Source organism: Bos grunniens, chromosome X, assembly GCF_055505025.1.
Source record: "Bos grunniens cultivar Pamir isolate PY7600 chromosome X, Bosgru_T2T1.0, whole genome shotgun sequence".
NCBI lineage: Eukaryota > Metazoa > Chordata > Mammalia > Artiodactyla > Bovidae > Bos > Bos grunniens.
The window spans coordinates 52,922,936-52,946,539 of record NC_141194.1 but is presented as its reverse complement, the minus strand read 5'-3'; positions in this window follow the sequence as shown (position 1 = coordinate 52,946,539).

Below are 23,604 nucleotides of genomic sequence, written 5' to 3'. Positions count from 1 at the left end.
TTCGTTACACTGTACAGAGATAGGGATCAAGACCATCCCCATGGAAAAGAAATGCAAAAAAGCAAAATGGTTGTCTGGGGAGGCCTTACAAATAGCTGTGAAAAGAAGAGAAGCGAAAAGCAAAGGAGAAAAGGAAAGATATAAACATCTGAATGCAGAGTTCCAAAGAATAGCAAGAAGAGATAAGAAAGCCTTCTTTAGCAATCAATGCAAAGAAATAGAGGAAAACAACAGAATGGGAAAGACTAGGGATCTCTTCAAGAAAATCAGAGATACCAAAGGAATATTTCATGCAAAGAGGGGCTCGATAAAGGACAGAAATGGTATGGACCTAACAGAAGCAGAAGACATTAAGAAGAGGTGGCAAGAATACACAGAAGAACTGTACAAAAAAGATCTTCACGACCAAGATAATCACGATGGTGTGATCACTGACCTAGAGCCAGACATCCTGGAATATGAAGTCAAGTGGGCCTTAGAAAGCATCACTACGAACAAAGCTAGTGGAGGTGATGAAATTCCAGTTGAGCTATTCCAAATCCTGAAAGATGATGCTGTGAAAGTGCTGCACTCAATATGCCAGCACATTTGGAAAACTCAGCAGTGGCCACAGGACTGGAAAAGGTCAGTTTTCATTCCAATCCCAAAGAAAGGCAATGCCAAAGAATGCTCAAACTACCACACAATTGCACTCATCTCACACACTAGTAAAGTAATGCTCAAAATTCTCCAAGCCAGGCTTCAGCAATATGTGAACCGTAAACTTCCTGATCTTCAAGCTGGTTTTAGAAAAGGCAGAGGAACCAGAGATCAAATTGCCAACATCCACTGGATCATGGAAAAAGCAAGAGAGTTCTAGAAAAGCATCTATTTCTGCTTTACTGACTATGCCAAAGCCTTTGACTGTGTGGATCACAATAAGCTGTGGAAAATTCTGAAAGAGATGGGAATATCAGACTACCTGACCTGCCTCTTGAGAAATCTGTATGCAGGTCAGGAAGCAACAGTTAGAACTGGACATGGAACAACAGACTGGTTCCAAATAGGAAAAGGAGTACGTCAAGGCTGTATATTGTCACCCTGTTTATTTAACTTATAAGCAGAGTACATCATGAGAACCGCTGGGCTGGAAGAAGCACAAGCTGGAATCAAGATTGCCGGGAGAAATATCAATAACCTCAGACATGCAGATGACACCACCCTTATGGCAGAAAGTGAAGAGGAACTAAAAAGCCTCTTGATGAAAGTGAAAGAGGAGAGTGAAAAAGTTGGCTTAAAGCTCAACATTCAGAAAACGAAGATCATGGCATCTGGTCCCATCACTTCATGGGAAATAGATGGGGAAACAGTGTCAGACTTTATTTTTCTGGGCTCCAAAATCACTGCAGATGGTGACTGCAGCCATGAAATTAAAAGACGTTTACTCCTTGGAAGGAAAGTTATGACCAACCTAGATAGCATATTCAAAAGCAGAGACATTACTTTGCCAACAAAGGTCCGTCTAGTCAAGGCTATGGTTTTTCCTGTGGTCATGTATGGATGTGAGAGTTGGACTGTGAAGAAGGCTGAGGGCCGAAGAATTGATGCTTTTGAACTGTGGTGTTGGAGAAGACGCTTGAGAGTCCCTTGGACTGCAAGGAGATCCAACCAGTCCATTCTGAAGGAGATCAGCCCTGGGATTTCTTTGGAAGGAATGATGCTAAAGCTGAAACTCCAGTACTTTGGCCACCTGATGCAAAGAGTTGACTCATTGGAAAAGACTCTGATGCTGGGAGGGATTGGGGGCAGGAGAAGAAGGGGACAACAGAGGATGAGATGGCTGGATGGCATCACTGACTCGATGGAAGTGAGTCTGAGTGAACTCCGGGAGTTGGTGATGGACAGGGAGGCCTGGCGTGCTGTGATTCATGGGGTCGCAAAGAGTAGGACACGACTGAGCGACTGATCTGATCTGATCTGTTTAATGTAAACATTTAGTGCTATGCGATACTGGATGCTTGGGGCTAGTGCACTGGGACGACCCAGAGGGATCGTATGGGGAGGGAGGAGGGAGGAGGGTTCAGGATGGGGAACACATGTATACCTGTGGCGGATTCATTTTGATATTTGGCAAAACTAATACAATTATGTAAAGTTTAAAAATAAAAAAAACATTTAGTGCTATGAACTTCTCTCATCATCACTTTAATTGTATCCCAAATAATGTTTCATTTTTATTTTCTTTCAGTTCTTTGTATTTAAAATTTTTCCTTTGATACTTCTTTTATCCATGGATTATGTAGAAGTATCAACATTTTGTTTTATTTTTAACTATGTGTACATTTTCTGTTGTTTTTCTTCTATTGATTATTAATTTGATGGCTTTATGGTTGGTGAACATACTCTGTATAATGTCAATTTTTTAATGTTGTTGAGATTTGTCTCCAAGGTATGAGTTATCTTGTTGAAAATTCATGGGTACTTAAAAAGAATGTATTTTCTGTCATTGATGTTGTCTGTAAATACATCAATTACACTATTTTGGCTGATTGTATTGAAGAAGAAAAGTTAACATTTTACATAACCTCCTGTTCCCTCTGCCTCTGTAACTCAGCTTGCTCTTTGCAAAGTCTGGATCCCATAGGTCACATACTGGTTTCTGCAATATTTCTGGAGGCCCCAGACAGATTCCAACCATGCCGGCCCGTTGAGCTGCCGGACTGATGGCTTGGCCAGGCTGGAGCGAAGGAACCCCGAGACGAATGAGGAGGTGCACCACCTGATAGTATTCTGGGTTCTCTTCAGACCAGTGTTCTGACTCTCTGGACAGCCAGGCCCCAGCTGTACTCATTGGAGGGACAGACCAACTCACCAGGAATGGCCACAGAATCAGGTAAGGCCCCAGGGCCAGTCCCCAGTCAGGTCCTACCCCAATGGGTAGAAGAGGAGACTGATCACCTCCTTGGAGCTCCTAGGGAGGGAGCAACAGTTAAGGAAACCTGGGGACTCAGGAGAAGGGGGACACTGTGATAGACTCTGAATGATTGTGAGTGTGTGATCGCTGATTGAACAGAGAGAAATTTTTGTTCTTGGAAACTGCAAAACCAATTCTTTTTTGCATATACAATTAAAAACAACTAGCTTTTTAAAAGACCTGCCTAAGAAAAAGCTTGAAGTTAACCCTTTCCATGTCCTTGAAATACACAGCCCACTTTGCCTGAGACCTCAGCCTTGGGCAAGTTAGAACTTCAAGCAAAGAAAGAAAAAGGGGTCAAAGAGATATTTTGAATCTCAAGCAGAAAACTATAAGATCTCTGTCAGCCTGTCTGTCTGGATTTATGTATACCTCAGTGTATATCTTTTGTTTTTTTTCTGATAATATTGTTGAAGTTGTAAATGAGTTCTAATTTAAGTGGCCTAAAGAAAAGTAAGCGCTTACAAATCAAACAATTCTAAATACAGAAAAATTAACCTAAATAAATTTCAGATTCACATAAACTGGGAAATATTCAATATTAAATATCTAGTATTAATGTTTGATAATTAAGTTGTATGTTTTAAATAAAGCAGATATAAAAAATAAAATTACATTTTATAAAGGGAAAAGAAAGTAGGCCTGACTTACAGGTGGCTATTACAGAAAGTGATTAAAAATTTTGTGAAAAGTGGACCCTGAAAAAAAAGTTTTGTGCATGGTTAGGACTAAGTTTAAAAATAAATTTAATTAAGTTTACCTAAATGAGTTTAAAGTAAGTAGGTGCAAAACTTGAATTCGGCCTTTCTCTCTGTTAAGAGGACATACTTTCTTCAGATGTTGAACTGCTTTTAATAATAGATTTAAGTTTCTTTATCTCTTAATTGATCTGCCCTATATTTACCTTTGAAATCTTTTGTTACCTTTGGCTAAGTAAATATTATTTCACAGAGACTTATACGATCCTACCTGACTGAGTGTTATAAACCCTTTTGATAGTATTGACAAAACTTCCTAAATAACTTGACTTCTAGCTAACTTTGGGGTGCTTCAGAGGGCCCCTGAGACATCCCAAAGAGCTATTAAGCTACCTGGGTTCATTTGACATGTTAAATGACATGTGAAGTACTGTTGAAGGGGTGATAAATCTTTTCAGGTTATACTGTATGGTTATGTTATTAATATAGATATCCTAAGATTATGTGAAATTAATATAGATCTGATATGTCCTGATAAAAGAAGGTCAATTATAATTCTAGTTATCATATTAAAGTGTTATGACCAGGTTTCTTTGTCAATTGCAATAGAATCAGATTTTAAACATGCCTTCTATGGTTTTACTCTCATGCCTTTAGAAGAATACTGCTAGTTCTTAAAAATTTATGGAAAAGACTCTCTAAGATTAAGCAGATAAACAGATTTTTTTATTAACAGTAAGCTGGTACCAGACTAGAATTTGGTCTTCTCTTTGTTTAGAGAAAAAAGTTTTCTTAGAATGCAGCTTTTGATAACAGATTATGAGGTTCTTTGCCTTTAAGTGATTTACACTTGTTTTAAAACCTTTTTGTTACTTTAGTAAAGTAAATAAATATTATTTAAGATTATGGTACATGTAGACAAAGCTCATTCTGCTTCTACAAAAAAAATAGTCCCTTATGGTTAGACTTTTGCTATCCCGATGTCCTTAAAACATGGCAATAGTCTGCTCCTATTGAAAGTGGATATAAAGCTAAAAATCAAAGAGCGAGAGCTATGGGCTCTCCAGGCTCCCTGACAGATCTCATCTTTATTTGATAGGTTATAGCCTTACATGGCTACAGTGTTAATGCCCTCACAATGAGTTCTCCAAAAAGGAAAAAAATTATGTTTCACTGAATATTAAGTTCTAGTTTTGTTAATTAAGGTCTGTGCTTACTAAGACTCACTTTTGAGATCACTCCTTGTTATGTTATATTGCTAAAAGGTTTAATTAAGTTAATAAAAGGACACTCTTAAGGTTGTTTCTAAAGCTTATCTCAGTAACCAATCTTTGGATAAAGGTCAGATGCTCCATGATGTACAACCAGGATTTTAACACTTGGCTATAATCATTCAACTGAGTCAGATGACCTGGAGTATACCGGGCTATACCCAATGAAAGTTCTTGACTTAAACTCTTGCTTGTGACCTTATTAATAACTGCTGGCTATATTATTTTCTATGTAGGTTGCTTCAGAAGATTACTTCTTACATTATATTGTGTGACTGAATCTGTAATAAAATGCTGATATACAGTTCCATATGAGATCAATAATTGTAATAATGTAACTCTAGATATGGGAAGCGGAGAAGGCGATGGCACCCCACTCATGACTGAGCGACTTCACTTTCACTTTTCACTTTCATGCACTGGAGAAGGAAATGGCAACCCACTCCAGTGTTCTTGCCTGGAGAATCCCAGGGACGGGGGAGCCTGGTGGGCTGCCATCTCTGGGGTTGCACAGAGTCGGACACGACTGAAGCGACTTAGCAGCAGCAGCAGATATGGGAAGAAGCAACAAGAGGAAATATTTTCCTGGACCAAGAGGCTAGTGAGACAGGTATGGTCCAGAAACTTTTGCTACTTACAAGGCCTGCTCTAGTGACAACACATTAAGTGGCCTGTCAGTGGAATCTTTGTTAGACCTGGGAATGAGCCTTCCCAGCCTTGTTGGACACAATGATCATGAAATGCCCCCAAACATGGTCAAATATGTGGCTATGAAGGGGCCCTGCTTACTGGAAATTTGCCAGCTGCCTCTACAAAGGTCAAATCATGACCATTACAAGATGCTGACCTTCAACACCACCTTGAAAGGAGTTCAGGGTGGAGACAAAAAATAAGGCACTCTGTGCTCTGGGAAAAATCCAGAAAAACAGGCCTTCAGATAGTCAGATGCTTTCAGGTAAAGATTTTTATGAGTCCAAATTCTTGCATCTTCCCATACCTAGAGAAATACTAATGTCACAAACCAATGTTTGGACCTGGTTCTCCTGGCTAGCCCCCCAGCAGCTTCCCTACTTCTATTAATCTTTGGGTCATATAGCTTTAACTTTCTTGTTAAGTTTGCTTCTCCAAGTAGTAGTATGAAAAGAATATCCCCTGGACAACACCCAGACAATGCTGGAACAAGCTGCCTTATCATTCTGTGGACTCTCCATCTCTCTCTGTGAATACACCTCAAGGTCCTCAGGCTATTCTCCCTTTAAGATCTTATATGGGAGACCACCTCTAGTGATAGAAAAGCTCAACAGAGACCACCAGCAACTAGCTGACCTGGAGATGTCCCAACACCTCCAGGCCCTGGGAAAAGTCTTCCGCCATACTGCCTGATAAATCTTAGAGAGGACACCCATTCCTTTGGGCAATTGGGTTCATCCCTATCAGCCAGGAGATGAGGTATGGGTTAAAGGTTAAAAAAAAAACACTTCAGGCAGTTTGGACAGGCCCTCACACTGTCGTCCTGGCAACCCCTACAGCTGTTAGAGTTATAGGTGTCATCCCTTGGATCCACCACACCAGAGTCAAGAAGGCAGCGACTTCCTTTGATGAGGACACCTGGAAAACAATTCTGGACCCCTGAAAATTCCCTCAAGTTCTAGTTCCAGAAACAACGGCCCTAACCCAGGAAGGACGCTGAGCCCTGCTCTAGTCACTCAGGAAGCTGACTAGTCAACACACGGCAGAAGCTTGAACAACACACAGCCTTGCTGCAGCCACACTCCATCAGCTGCCTCGTCAACACACGGCAGAAGCTTGAGGGTCTGGTTATCAAAATATCAATGGATTTTCATTGTCAACGCTGGACTCTGTCCCTGATTGGTGTTATTGCTCTGATCTTCGCTATAGTACTAGCTTCAGTCACACCCCAGGACTGGGATTTGGGTCAGAAGCTGCAGTTAGCTGTCTGTTATCTTGCTGTAGTGGGAAGCCTCATTCTCATTAGATGTCTCTTGTGATCGATTCTCCCTAGTAACTAAATTGCTCACAGTATAGCTGACCCCCCTTCACAATAGGCTCAGTTGCTATAGCCAGGACAACCCAAAGATGGGAAGAAAACCTTTTGCTAGTGTTCAGTTATCTGTTGTGTGCAGGCTGCTTTGCAGTCTTTTTGGTGTCCCTTGCTGTAAAAGATGGTGCCATTCCTTATCCATCATGCACCTGTAAACATTACAGTCAACCCTTAGAAAATCATCAGCTAGAACAATGTATAGATAGCCAATCCTATAGGCCGATCACCTACTGCCTTCATAACCATGTGATGTATATCCAGGGGCCTGGGTGCCAAAAATGTTTTCCAGTTGTGCCCGCCACTGCTTCTAACTCTCCCCCATCAGAGGATCCAAACCCCGGGTGGTATCCTGACACCATGACACTGCCATCATGCCCCTGTTCCTTCATCTACCCCCAAATGCCACACAGATGTTACAACCCAGAACAGGTGTCTGTCTGCCAAATGAATGGAAAAACCTACTGGACAGGAACAATAATGCAAACAAATGAAATCACAGACCAATTTTGCCTTAAAAAATCAGACTGCTTGTTGGCAGTATGACCCAGGTTACAGAGTTAACTCCCCCTTAGATGCTCGTCTATACCAGATTCTCACGGAGAAGGCAATGGCACCCCACTCCAGTACTCTTGCCTGGAAAATCCCATGGATGGAGGAGCCTGGTGGGCTACAGTCTATGGGGTCGCTAAGAGTCGGACACGACTGAGTGACTTCACTTTCACTTTTCACTTTCATGCATTGGAGAAGGAAATGGCAACCCACTCCAGTGTTCTTGCCTGGAGAATCCCAGGGACGGGGGAGCCTGGTGGGCTGCCATCTGTGGGGTCGCACAGAGTCGGACATGACTGAAGCGACTTAGCAGCAGCAGCAGCAGCATACCAGATTCTCAACACAAGTCATCACCTTCTTAATGACACCAACCCCCAACTGGCCAGGGATTGCTGGCTTTGCTTATCCTTAGGAGCTCCATGGTACTTAGCTACACCAGTACCATTGAAAAATGCAACAGACATGGGAATTGCTATAGATCCACCCTTACAAGGGCCAGTCAAGGACAATTGAGTTAACTCAAAAGGTTCCAAAATGCTTTACAAATGGTGGAGGAACTGAACTTGTAGGCAATTTAGCCAGGAATGAATGCAATCAAACTTTAAAAGGTGAGTGGCCCACTCATCTTCCCACAAACACAATATTGTGCCACCCCTATTAACGCCTTTTCTTTGTTTGTGGGACAGATGCTTACTTATGTCTACCAGTCAATTGGATTGGTATCTGCATCTTAGCTTTCCTCACTCCCCAAATGAATATTGTCCCTAACAGGCAGACTCTCACCGTACCTCTGACAGCACATCAGTTCAGTGCAGTTCAGTTCAGTTGCTCAGTCATGTCCGACTCTGCGACCCCATGAATTGCAGCACGCCAGGCCTCCCTGTCCATCACCAACTCCCGGAGTTCACTCAAACTCACATTCATCAAGTCGGTGATGCCATCCAGCCATCTCATCCTCTCTCGTCCCCTTCTCCTCCTGCCCCCAATCCCTCCCAGCATCAGAGTCTTTTCCAGTGAGTCAACTCTTCACATGAGGTGGCCAAAGTACTGGAGTTTCAGCTTTAGCATCATTCCTTCCAAAGAAATCCCAGGGCTGATCTCCTTCAGAATGGACTAGTTGGATCTCCTTGCAGTCCAAGGGACTCTCAAGAGTCTTCTCCAACACCACAGTTCAAAAGCATCAATTCTTCAGTGCTCAGCCTTCTTCACAGTCCAACTCTCACATCCATATATGACCACAGGAAAAACCATAGCCTTGACTAGACGGACCTTTGTTGGCAAAGTAATGTCTCTGCTTTTTAATGCTATCTAGGTTGGTCATAATTTTCCTTCAGATATGCTGTCAAAAAGAACCATCCAGTTTATACCCCTAACTAGCTGGTCTGGGAATTATGGCTAAGATAGGTATGGGAATAGGAGAAATTGCTTCATCAACCACCTTCTACCGTGCATTATCCAAGGACTTCACAGACGACATTGAGAGAGTAGCCAAATCTTTATTGGCCTTAAAGGACCAACCAGATTCCCTGGCTGAGGTGGTTTTACACAATAGGAGAGGGCTAGACCTACTGACAGCTGAAAAGAGACGACTCTGCCTCTTCATAGATGAAGAATGCTGCTTTTATGTAAACCAATCAGGAATAGTCAGGGACATGGCCCAACAGCTAAGGGAACAAATCATGATGAGGAGAGAGGAACTAGCAAATTCCTGGGGTAATTGGAACAATATCTGGAGCTGGGCATAGTGGCATCTCCCTTTAACTGGTCCTCCCCATGTTCTTTGCGATGCTCTTGTATTCTCAATGCTATTTCCTTGTATTCTCAATGCTAATACCAAGTTCATAACCTCTTGAATTAAATACATACAGTTACAAATGGTAATAGCTCAATATAGCCCCCTAACCGATGGGGAACTCTGAATGTCCTACCGAAACATGAGATGACAGAAGGATCAAGAGGGGGGAATGAAGAGGAAAAGTTAAAATTTTATACAACCTCCTGTTCCTTCTGCCTCTGTAACTCACTTGCTCATTGCAAACTGAACAAACCTGGATCACACAGGTCATGCAGTCTCAGAACGTGGGGACTCACAGTACTAGGAACTGGAGCTTATCTCACTCACCCTCGTCCTGCTGCTTGCAATTGCCCAGCCCCTGAAAACCTGCAAACCCGCTTAATCATGCCTGTCTGTGTATAAAAACTCTGTAACCCCTTTGTTCAGGGCTCAAAGCTTGGAGTGTTAACTCCTCTGGGCCCGCTGGCATAATAAACCTGAGTTCTCCAACTCTCCAAGTGTGGTGCTTGGTTTCTCGAGTACTGGTTTCTGCAACAGTATTATTCAGTTCTTCTATACCCTTACAGATATCTTGTCTCATAGTTTTATCATTTGCTGAGAGTGTGGTGTTGACACTTTATAGTACTACAGTTTTGGACTTGTCTACTTCTTTCATTTATATTAGTTCTTCCTTCATATATTTTGAGGCTCTGTTCTTTGATACACGCATATTTAAGATCACGCTTTCTTCCAGGTGATTGACATGTTATCATTATATAGTGTTCCACTTTGTCTCCACTTTGGAGAATTCAAATTTGTTTTGTACCTAGGTTCACATTGTAACAGTTTGCAGGTTTGGTACATTTGAAATTTTTAATTTTTACTTATTTATTTATGGTTGCTCTAGGTCTTCATTGCTGCTCACAGGCTTTCTCTAGTTGTGAGGCTACTATCCAGGTGTGGTGTGCAGGCTTCTCATTGTAGTGGCTTCTCTTGTCAAAGAATATGGGCTCTAGGGCACATGGGCTTCAGTAGTTGAGGCATGAGGGCTCAGGAGTTGTGGCTCACAAGCTCTAGAGCATGGGCTCAGTAGTTGTGGTGCACAGGCTTAGTTGCCCTGAGGCATATGGAATCTTTTCCGCCCAGGGATTGAACCTGTGTACCCTGCAACGGCAGGTGGATTTTTAACCACTGGGCCACCAGGGAAGTCTGGTACATTTTAAATTTTAACAGCAAAATAAATTTTTATTCATAGCCTAATTTGTTTATGATCAGATTAGTTTCTATTCAAGCATTAGTGATCTATGAACTGGGTTGGGTGGATTTTTCTTACGACTGTTCCCTAGCCCAGAGAATAACTCCCTTTTCCCAATCCTCTCTTAGAGTGGAGACTGATGTGATGGGCTAGACTCTGGAGAACTGTGAGCAGTACCACCATTTATTTCGAGGGGACACCCATATACAGAGGACTTGTCTATGCTTTTGTCTCTCTTATGATACTAAGCAGTAGGTATGCTGAGCCAGTGCCTACCTGCAAAGGCTGGGTGCTGCCCTATCACTCTCTCCTCCTTTCTTGTCACTGGAGATTTGGGGCTCTGTCATCCTTGCACACTAGGGTGATAAGATGCAGAATTAGAGTCAAAGAGATTCTGCTTCATTTGTGAGTCCAGGCAGTACAGTGCTTCAACCCAACTTGACCAGAAGGTTCTACCTTTTTTTTTTTTTAACTGCCTTGTGAACCGGCCATGCTTAATTACCTATCTGCACGTTATGTTCCCTTTCCAGGCAGTTACTGTTCTTCCACTGATTTTCTTGATTACTTCTGCCTTCTTTAACCCTTGTACTTTTCTTCACAGCTCTTTGACCCAGCATTGTTGCCCAAAAGACACAGTTAGCACTCCATTATATTCATGCATTTCTTCTGTGCTGCACTTTACCAAATTTTCTTAGTGTTTGATATATTATATGATATTTTGTATTGGTTGCTACCTTTTTAAAAAATATTGTCACACATTTATTCTACAATGTTGTAAAATGTGATTTAGTGAGAGAATCATGTGGTTTGAGTTCTGACTTTACAATTTTCCAGCTGTGTAGAAGGCCCTACATTGAGACGTACTGGGAACCAGCATAGTGACTGATATTCCAGGTTCTTGTGTGTATGTCTCCAGTATGAAAAGGCCTGGGAGAGGGCAGAGTGTTAATGTAGGTTGGGAGTGAGGCATTATTGTGTCCCCTGGATAAATACTAGCCTACTATAGTCAGATTCTCACAAGGAACTTCACATTGTATGTTTAGATGGGCTTCCCTTATGGCTCAGCTGGTAAAGAATCTTCCTGCAATGCAGGAGACCTGGGTTCGGTCCCTGGGTTGGGAAGATCCCCTGGAGAAGGGAAAAGCTACCCACTCTAGTATTCTGGCCTAGAGAATTCCATGGACTGTATAGCCCATAGGGTCACAAAGAGTCGGACACGACTGAGTGACTTTCACTTAACTCATCTAAACAAGAACCAAAGGAAGAATCTGACTGTAGTCAGATTTTCACCAGGAACTTCATACTCTATGGCAGATCACAAACATATTTACCCAAATGTCATAACTCATATTGAAATGTCACAGGTAGGTGGCGCCTACCAACAATGCAGGAGACATGAGACTTGGGTTCCATCCCTGGGTCGAGAAGATCCCCTGGAGGAGGGCATGGCAACCCACTCCAGTATTCTTGCTTGGAGAATCCCTTGGACAGAGGAGCCTGGAGGGCTACAGTCCATGGGGTTGCAAAGAGTCAGACACGACTGAAGTGACTTAGCATGCCCATTCAAATAGACATGCCCTCAGGTGTTGCCATTCTCTCATCCAGAGGCCAGCTCTTGGTGTTTGCAGACATGGTGGTAGACCCCCATGTGTGAAAAGACAAGGTAAGTTTCTGCACTTCTTAGTTGTTTCAACCATTTGTGGAGTCATTATTTCCTCTCTGTTCTTCTTTTTGCTTCTTACCCATTCATCCCTTTAGGAATTCTATTCTATTTGGCCTTTTTGTCACCTGCTTTCATTTTCTGGGTTCATATGAGGATGTCACCAGTAAACTTCTGCCTTCCCAGGGCTTATGGTAATGTAAGGACAGGTCTACCAATAACCTAAGTGGGAAGAATATTGATGGGAGGACTGGTCAAGGCCTCCTGAAGTCTGGTTCTTCAATTGCTTTCACAATAAGCAGATTGTCCTCATTTGGACATTGTTTCATCTCTTAGTAGTTTGCCCTTGACACTTAATTTTTCAAACTGGCAAACACATTCCAGGCCAGCTTGCTAGTTTCTTTCTTGGTTGTCTTAATTACAGTGAAAATTGAACACTTCAGTTCATCTTTAGTAACTATGTCCATATACCTAACTTATTATTGCTTTATGTTCTTCACATTTTACAATTGCCTTGAAATAGATGACACATGTTGAGAAATACATTTTAGCTATTCCTATTATATGTTTGCATATATATCTATATATGCAATATATATAATATGCAATATATAATATTGTGTATATATATATATATATACAATATTATATATATTGGTGATGGACAGGGAGGCCTGACCTGCTGCAGTCCATGGAGTTGGAAAGGGTTGGACCCTACTGCGTGACTGAACTGCACTGATTATAAATTTTACATTTTGTATTGCAGCATCACTACCACTTTCCAATATAAGTTTCTCTTGCACAGAAATCTCATTGCTTACAGGCTGATACTAACTATTAATATAAGCATAATCAAAATGGGATGAGATAAATTTTTCTTTGGTAATCAGTTTCCAACTATGCCTTCACATGAGCTGGTGGAGTCTACTGTATTGTCCCTATAATCCACCTAAGCTGCCTGTTACACAACAGTTTCCCCACCACTAGTAAAACAATTCTTTGTTTCCATAGGCTCTGGTAAAGTTGATTTCCTCTGTGTCCCAAAATAAATCTACCATTGCGATCACACTGATACCATATGGTGCCATCACTCAAATTCAGCCTTAGTCAAATGACCATCAACTTAAGTACTCCTTAACACATGTTCAAGAAAGGGGAATGGAAAAGGTTATGACAAAGGTAAGCTTGATGCAGTAAAGTGGTTTCAGAATAGGAGGCACTTTTACATTATAGTTTATCTGAATATTGAAAATCTTGGCTAAAAGACTCCTTATTATCCTGTGTTTATAATACTGGCTCATGGTGGGGGGTGTCCTAAGATAGCAGAGGAATAGGACAGGGAGACCAATTTCTCCCCCACAAATTCATTGAAAGATCATTTGAACGCTGAACAAATACCATGAAACAACTTCTGAATGCTGGCAGAGAACACCAGGTACCCAGAAAGGTAGCCCATTGTCTTCAAAAGAAGGTAGGACAAAATATAAAAGATAAAAAGAGAGACAAAAGAGTTAGGGATGGAGACCCATCCTGGGGAGGGAGTCTTAAAAGAGAAGTTTCCAAACACCAGGAGACCCTCTCACTGGCCGGTCTGTGGGGAGTTTTGGAATCTCAGAAGGCAACATAACCGGGAGGAAAATATAAATAAATAAAACCCACAAATTACAGATCTAACTACAACTTCCAGAGGAGAAGTAGCCCAGATGCTCGTGTCAGCCACCAGCAAGCGGGGGCTGAACAGGGAGGCGCGGGCTGCACTGCTTAGGGTAAGGACCAGGCCTGAATGCCCTGAGGGCAATCTGAGGGAGCTAATGTGAGATAGCAACCCAAACCGTGGGATAGACAGAGAGGAAAAAAATGAAAGAGAGAAAGAACTTTCCCGCAAAAAGCTCTAACCTAAGGCACTGCCGTGCCCACTCACAGAACAAAGGACTGAGCGAATACTAGAGGAGAGCTAGCCGGCTGTGGACCTGCCCATCCCCTGCCAGAGGCAGGGAGGCAGGCAGGTGCCAGCCAGAGCCAGAAGGAAAGGGGCAAACTTGGCCCCAGAGATGGCATCCCCTACCAAACTGTGAGCAGGTTCTCAGTTGCTAATCAAGTCTTCCTGGGATCCTGGACGGTTGACATTCCTCAGGAGGGTCACAGCCAGAGATAAGCTCCCCAGAAAAGACACATGGCACACCTGAGATGCAGCTGTGCACCCAGGGAATCGAGCGGCAGGGACTGGGGAGGTGATAAGACAGACCGCAGCTGGGGAGTGTGCACTCGCCAAGCACCTGGTCACCTGAGCTGCTTGGACCTGGGAAGGGCACAAGACACGGGCGCGAAACACAGGCCCAACTGAGTCTGTGCCTTCGTGGAGTACCTGAGAACCTGAACCTGAGTGGCATACATCTGGGAAGTGCATGCAACCCAGGGCCCACACCAGAAAGTTCCCCAGCAGAGCAACCTGGAGCCTAAGCAGTGTAGACCAGGAAAGCACACATTCCATGAACAGGGGCAAACCCAGTGTGGCCCAGACACTGCGAGCATTCCCCACACCCTCTAGTGATATTTGCTTGCAGTGTTCCTCCCTCCCCATAGCACAATTGAACAAGTGAGCCTAAATAAATGACCACCTTTGCCCCCTTGTGTCAGGGCAGAGGTTAAATACTGAAGAGACTTACAAATGGAGGAAGTAAAAATAAACCAAGAAGAGGGAATGGCTCTGGAAGTGACAAGTGGAACAGATTAAAACCCTGTAATTAACACTGACTACATTGGAAGGGACCTACAGACTTTGAGAAGAAGTATAAGGTGGAACAAGGAACTATCTGAAACTGAACTGACCACACACTGCCCTCTACAGCTCCAGAGAAATTCCTCGATATATTTTACTACTATCATTTTTAAATTTTTTAAAAAAATTTTAAGTTTTTTTATTAATCCTTTAATTTTCATTTTTAAAACCTACTATTACCTTGAAAAAAAGACCCTATTTTTAAAGCAAATTTCATATTTTTTAATATATAATTTTTGTGATTTTTAAAAATATTGTATTTTTGAGAGTCTAACCTCTACTCTAGATTTTTAATCTTTGCTTTTTGGTAATTGTTATCAGTTTTGTACCTTTAAGAATCCAATCTTCAGTACCCATTCTTACTTAGGAGTGTGATTACTGGCTTGATTTCTCTCTCTCCTTTTGACTCTCCTTTGTCTCCCCTGGGTCACCTCTATCTTCTCCCTCCCCCTTCTCTTCTCTGCTTAACTCTGTGAATCTATTTGGGTGATCTGGGTGGTGGAGAAAACGTAGGGAACTGATCACAGGCTAGATTTCTCTCTCACCTTTTGACTCCCCCTCCTCTCCTCCTGGTCACCCCCTTCTCCTCCCTCCCTTTTATTTTCTCTATGGAACTCCGTGAACCTCTCTGAGTGTTCCAGACTGTAGAGAACACATAGGGAATTGATTACTGGCTAGACTGCTCTCTCCCATTTTGATTTCCCCTCTTCTCCTCCTGGTCACCTCTATCTCCTTCCTCCCTCTTCTCTTCTCCATGTAACTCTGTGAACCTCTATGGGTGTCCCTCACTGTGGAGAATCTTTTCACCATTAACCTAGATGTTTTGTCATCAGTGCTGTATGAATGCAGAAGTCTTGAGGCTACTACAAGAATAAGACTGAAAGCCAGAGGCAGGAGGCCTAAATCTAAAACTTGAGATCACCAGAAATCTCCTGACTCCAGAGACCATTAATCTACAAAAGCTCATCCAAAAGCCTCCATACATACAATGAAACCAAGCTCCACCTAAGAGCCAACAAGTTTCAGAACAAGACATACCAAGCTAATTCTCGATCAAAGCAGGAACATAACCCCAAGCACAAAAATACAAGTGGCCAAAAGTCACATCAAACCCATAGACACCTCAAAACTCACTACTGGACACTTCATTGCACTCCAGAGAGAAGAGATCCAGCCACACCCATGAGAACACCAACGCAAGCTTCCCTAACCAGGAAACCTTGACAAGCCACTTGTCCAATCCCATCTACAGGGAGGAACCTCCACAATAAAGAGGAACCACAAACTTCCAGCACACAGAAAGGCCACACCAAACACAGCAACCTAAACAAGATGAAAGGCAGAAAAATATTCAGCAGGTAAAGGAACATGATATAAGCCCACTGAACCAAACAGAAGAGGAGGAGATAGGGAGTCTAACTGAAAAAGAATTCAGAATAATGATAATAAAAATGATCCAAAATTTTGAAAACAAAATGGAGTTACAGATAAATGGTCTGAAGACAAGGATTTAGAAGATGCAAGAAAAGTTTTTAAAGGACCTAGAAGAAATAAAAAAGAATCAATCAATAATGAATAATGCAATAACTGAGATCAAAAGCACTCTGGAGGGAATCAATAGTAGAATAACTGAAGCAGAAGATAGGATAAGCAAGGTGGAAGACAGAATGGTGGAAATAAATGAAGCAGAGAGGAAAAAATAAAAAAGAATTAAAAGAAATGAGGACAACCTCAAGACCTCTGGGACAGTGTCAAACGCCCCAACATTCAAATCATAAGAGTCCCAGAAGAAGATGACAAAAAGAAGGGCCATGAAAAAATACTTGAGGAGATAATAGTTGAAAACTTCCTTAAAATGGGGAAGGAAACAGCCACCCAAGTCCAAGAAACCCAGAGAGTCCCAAACAGGATAAACCCAAGGTGAAACACCCCAAGACACATATGAATCAAATCAATGAAGATGAAACACAAAGAACAAATATTAAAAGCAGCAAGGGAAAAACAACAATTAACCCACAAGGGGATCCCCATAAGGATAACAGCTGAACTTTCAAAAGAAACTCTTCAAGCCAGAAGGGAATGGCAGGACATACTTAAAGTGATGAAAGAGAAAAGCCTACAACCCAGATTACTGTACCCAGCAAGGATCTCATTCAAATATGAAGGAGAAATCAAAAGCTTTGCAGACAAGCAAATCTCAGAGAGTCAGCACCACCAAACCAGCTCTCCTGGAGAAGACAATGGCAACACACTCCTATACTCTTGCCTGGAAAATCCCATGGACAGAGGAGCCTGGTAGGCTGTAGTCCATGGGGTCACTAAGAGTCCGACACGACTGAGCAACTTCACTTTCATTTTTCACTTTCATGCATTGCAGAAGGAAATGGCAACCCTCTCCAGTGGTCCTGCCTGGAGAATCCCAGGGACCGGGGAGCCTGGTGGGCTGCCATCTATTGGGTCACACAGAGTCGGACATGACTGAAGTGACTTAGCCGCAGCAGCAGCAGGAAACCGGCTCTCCAACAAATGCTAAAGGATCTTCTCTAGGCAGGAAACACAGGAAAGGTTTATAAACTTGAACCCAAAACAACAAAGTAAATGGCAATGGGATCATACTTATCAATAATTACCTTAAATGTAAATGGGTTGAATTCACCAACCAAAAGACAAAGACTGGCTGAATGGATACAAAAACAAGACCCCTATATATGCTGTCTATATGAGACCCACCTCAAACCTAGGGATGCATACAGACTGAAAGCAAAAGGCTGGAAAAAGATATTTCAAGCAAATGGAGACCAAAAGAAAGCAGGGGTAGCAATACTCCAGATAAAATAGACTTTGAAATAAAGGCCATGAAAAGCGACAAAGAAGGACACTACATAATGATCAAAGGATCAATCCAAGAAGAAGATATAACAATTATAAATATATATGCACCCAACATAGGAGCACCACAATATGTAAGGCAAATGCTAACAAATATGAAAGCAGAAATTAACAGTAACACAATAATAGTGGGAGACTTTAATATCCCACTCACACCTATGGATAAATCAACTAAACAGAAAATTAGCCAAGGAAACACAAACTTTAAATGATACAATGGACCAGTTAGACCTCATTGATATCTATAGGACATTTCACCCTAAAACAATGAATTTCACCTTTTTCTCAAGTGCACATGGAACCTTCTTCAGGATAGATCACATCCTGGCCCATAAATCTAGGTTTGGTAAATACAAAAAAATTGAAATCATCTCAAGCATCTTTTCTGATCACAATGCAGTAAGATTAGATATCAACTACAGGAAAAAAAGTATGAAAAATATAAACATACAAACATATGGAGTCCATGGGGTCACTAAGAGTCGGACATGACTGAGCAACTTCACTTTCATTTTTCACTTTCATGTATTGGCTAAGCAACAGACTTCTGAATAACCAACAAATCGCAGAAGAAATCAAAAAGAAATCAAAATATACATAGAAACAAATAAAAATGAAAATGCAGCAACCCAAAACCTAAGGGGAAGGTTCATAGCAATACAAGCCTACTTCAAGAAACAGGAGAGAAATCCAATAAATAACCTAACTCTACACTTAAGCAACTAGAAAAGGAATAAATGAAGAAGTTCAGGGTTAGTAAAAGGAAAGAAATCACAAAAATTAGGGCAGAAATAAATGCAAAAGAAACAAAAGAGACCATAGCAAAAATCAACAAAGCTAAAAGCTGGTTCTTCGAGAGGATAAATAAAATAGACAAACCATTAGCCAGACTCATCAAGAAACAAAGGGAGACGAATCAAATCAACAAAATTAGAGATGAAAGTGGAAAAATCACAACAGACAACACAGAAATACAAAGGATCACAAGAGACTATTATCAGCAAATATATGCCAATAAAATGGACAACTTGGAAGACATGGACAAATTCTTAGAAAAGTATAACTTTCCAAAACTGAACCAGGAAGAAATAGAAAATCTTAACAGACCCATCACAAGCACAGAAATTGAAACTGTAATCAGAAATCTTCCAACAAACAAAATCCCAGGACCAGATGGCTTCAGAGGTGAATTCTACCAAAAATGTAGAGAAGAGCTCACACCTATCCTACTCAAACTCTTCCAGAAAATTGCAGAGGAAGGTAAACTTCCAAACTCATTCTATGAGGCCACCATCACCCTAATACCAAAACCAGACAAAGATGCCACATAAAAAGAAAACTACAGGCCAATATCACTGATGAACATAGATGTAAAAATCCTTAACAAAATTCTAGCAAACAGAATCCAACAGCATATTAAAATGATCATACATCATGACCAAGTGGGCTTTATCCCAGGGATGCAAGGATTCTTCAATATTCACAAATCAATTAATGGGATATACTACATTAACAAATTAAAAGATAAAAACCATATGATTATCTCAATAGATGCAGAGAAAGCCTTTGACAAAATTCAACATCCATTTATGATAAAAAACCCTCCAGAAAGCAGGCAGAGAAGGAACATACCTCAACATAATAAGAACCATATATGATAAACCCACAGCAAACAGTATTGTCAATGGTGAAAAAATTGAAAGCCGTTTCTCTAAAGTCAGGAACAAGACAAGGGTGCCCACTTTCACCAATACTCTTCAACATAGTTTTGGCCACAGCAATCAGAGCAGAAAAAGAAATAAAAGGAATCCAGATTGGAAAAGAAGAAGTAAAACTCTCACTGTTGGCAGATGACATGATCCTCTACATAGAAAACCCTAAAGACTCCACTAGAAAATTATCCGAGCTAATTAATGAATACAGCTTTTGAACTGTGGTGTTGGAGAAGACTCTTGAGAGTCCCTTGGACTGCAAGGAGATCCAACCAGTCCATCCTAAAGGAAATCAGTCCTGGGTGTTTATTGGAAGGACTGATGCCGAAGCTGAAACTCCAGTACTTGGCCATCTGATGCGAAGAACCAACTCACCGGAAAAGACTCTGATGCTGCAAGAGATTGAAGGCAGGAGGAGAAAGTGATGGCAGAGGATGAGATGGTTGGATGGCATCACCAACTCAATGGACATGAGTTTGGGCAAACTCTGGGAGATGGTGAAGGACAGGGAAGCATAGCGTGCTGTTGTCCGTGGGATTGCAAAGAACTGGACATGACCAAGTGACTGAACAGCAGCAATAATATTTAGACATAATTATCTTAGTACAGACAGGGCAACACAGCATTAAAGACAATAAACTATTATTGTATACGTTCCACAAATTAGGTAAAATTGGTAGTAGGATCAAAAACATCATTAGCAAAGATTTAAGCCAAGAGCCTCAGGAACCAAATAATTTTCCTAGTATTTCCCCTAAACTGGAAAGATGATTGTTCAGAGCAGAAATTTGACTCTTCACATAGGTCATAAGATTGATTACATATGAAGATTCAACAGGTATAAAGACATAGACTTCAGTACATATTACACCACAAGGTTCTGCTTGGGAGGCGGTTAAAATATTGAGGGCTGTGTGAGTCCGTAGGAATGGTTTTACTTTCATTGAGACTTCTGAATTCAGCAAGCTAATGGTTCACTATCATTCAAAGCTTGCTGAGTGAATTTTGTTAAAGCCTCTATGCGAGTTCAGTTCATTTCAGTCGCTCAGTCGTGTCTGACTCTTTGCGACCCCATGAACAACAGTATGCCAGGCCTCCCTGTCCATCACCAACACCCGGAGTTTACCCAAACTCATGTGCATTGAGTCGGTGATGCCATCCAACCATCTCATCCTCTGTTGTCCCCTTCTCCTCTTGCCCTCAATCTTTCCCAGCATCAGGATCTTTTCAAATGAGTCAGCTTTTGCATCAGGTGGCCAAAGTATTGGAGTTTCAGCTTCAACATCAGTCCCTCCAGTGAACACCCAGGACTGATCTCCTTTAGGATGGACTGGTTGGATCTCCTTGCAGTCTAAGGGACTCTCAAGAGTCTTCTCCAACACCACAGTTCGTAAGTATCAATTCTTCTGCGCTCAGCTTTCTTTATAATCCAACTCTCACATCCATACATGACTACTGGAAAAACCATAGCCTTGACTAGAAGGACATTTGTTGACAAAGTAATGTCCCTGCTTTTTAATATGCTGTCTAGGTTAGTCATAACTTTCCTTCCAAGGAGTAAGTGTCTTTTAATTTCATGGCTGCATACACCATCTGCAGTGATTTTGGAGCCCCCAAATAAAGTTAGCCACTGTTTCCACTGTTTCCCCATCTATTTGCCATGAAGTGATGGGACCAGATGCCATGATCTTCGTTTTCTGAATGTTGAGCTTTAAGCCAACTTTTTCACTCTCCTCTTTCACTTTCATCAAGAGGCTCTTTAGTTCTTCTTCACTTTCTGCCATAAGGGTGGTGTCATCTACATATCTGAGGTTATTGATATTTCTCCCAGCAATCTTGATTCCAGCTTGTGCTTCATCCAGCCCAGCATTTCTCATGATGTACTCTGCATATAAGTTAAGTAAGCAGAGTGACAATATACAGCCTTGACGTACTCCTTTTCCTATTTGGAACCAGTCTGTTGTTCCATGTCCAATTCTAACTGTTGCTTCCTGACCTGCATACAGATTTCTCAAGAGGCAGGTCAGGTGGTCTGGTATTCCCATCTCTTTCAGAATTTTCCACAGTTTATTGTGATCCACACAGTCAAAGGCTTTGGCATAGTCAATAAAGCAGAAATAGATGTTTTTATGAAACTCTCTTGCTTTTTCGATGCACTAAGGTTACTCATAAGTGACCTTGGGCCCAAGGGAAGCCAGTCCCCCTAACCAACCTGGGAAAGCCAAGGCCACAAATTTGTTCCATAAATCCACTGGGTTCCATTTAGAGCTACCCAATATTTAACATCTAGTGAAAAGAAAGTATTTATGGATAGATTCAGAACAGGCATCATTAATTGGCCAGATAAGGGGGGTTTCACATAGTGGTAATTTTAGCTTGCATGGTGCTAGAGTTTCTTTCAAAATAAAATTTCAAAGAGTCATCCAATGAAAGTCTTGGAGTGGAAAAATACACCAAGGCAACCTGGGAGTACTGGACATAGATAATTGGCCACCAGAGATTGGATTGATTTTTGAAACTTGCAAATGACTGAGCCCAAGGAAGCAATACATTCGGTTCATAAACAAAAGTTTGAGCAAACCGTCAAAGTAATCAGAATATAAGCCTGGTCCAGTATCTTGGTTCAACTGTCTACTTCAGATGTTGTCATCTTGTCCTGCTCTGTGCTAGTCTTAATTAGTCATAGTCAGGTATCAGAAATAGGAGTTGCAGTCCATCCAGGCAGGGCCCTTCCAATGTGGCTTTTTAAAAGTCCTTTATTTTTGCTACTACCCAAAGCAATTTATAGATTCAATGCAATCCCTATCAAGCTACCAACGGTATTCTTCACAGAGCTAGAACAAATAATTTCACAATTTGTATGGAAATACAAAAAACCTCGAATAGTCAAAGCTATCTTGAGAAAGAGCAATGGATCTGGAGGAATCAACCTACCTGACTTCAGGCTCTACTACAAAGCCACAGTTATCAAGACAGTATGGTACTGGCACAAAGACAGAAATATAGATCAATGGAACAAAATAGAAAGCCCAGAGATAAATCCACGCACATATGGACACCTTATCTTTGACAAAGGAGGCAAGAATATACAATGAATTAAAGACAATCTCTTTAACAAGTGGTGCTGAGAAATCTGGTCAACCACTTGTAAAAGAATGAAACTAGAACACTTTCTAACACCATACACAAAAATAAACTCAAAATGGATTAAAGATCTCAACGTAAGACCAGAAACTATAAAACTCCTAGAGGAGAACATAGGCAAAACACTCTCTGACATACATCACAGCAGGATCCTCTATGACCCACCTCCCAGAATATTGGAAATAAAACCAAAAATAAACAAATGGGACCTAATTAACCTTAAAAGCTTCTGCACATCAAAGGAAACTATTAGCAAGATAAAAAGGCAGCCTTCAGAATGGGAGAAAATAATAGCAAATGAAGCAACTGACAAACAACAAATCTCAAAAATATACAAGCAACTCCTATAGCTCAACTCCAGAAAAATAAATGACCCAATCAAAAAATGGGCCAAAGAACTAAATAGACATTTCTCCAAAGAAGACATACAGATGGCTAACAAACACATGAAAAGATGCCCAACATCACTCATTATCAGAGAAATGCTAATCAAAACCACCATGGGGTACCATTTCATGCAAGTCAGGATGGCTTCGATCCAAAACCTTACAAGCAATAAATGCTGGAGAGGGTGTGGAGAAAAGGGAACCCTCTTACACTGTTGGTGGGAATGCAAACTAGTACAGCCACTATGGAGAACAGTGTGGAGATTCCTTAAAAAACTGGAAATAGAACTGCCTTATGATCCAGCAATCCCACTGCTGGGCATACACACTGAGGAAACCAGAAGGGAAAGAGACACGTGTACCCCAGTGTTTATTGCAGCACTGTTTATAATAGCCAGGACATGGAAGCAACGTAGATGTCCATCAGCAGATGAATGGATAAGAAAGCTGTGGTACATATACACAATGGAGT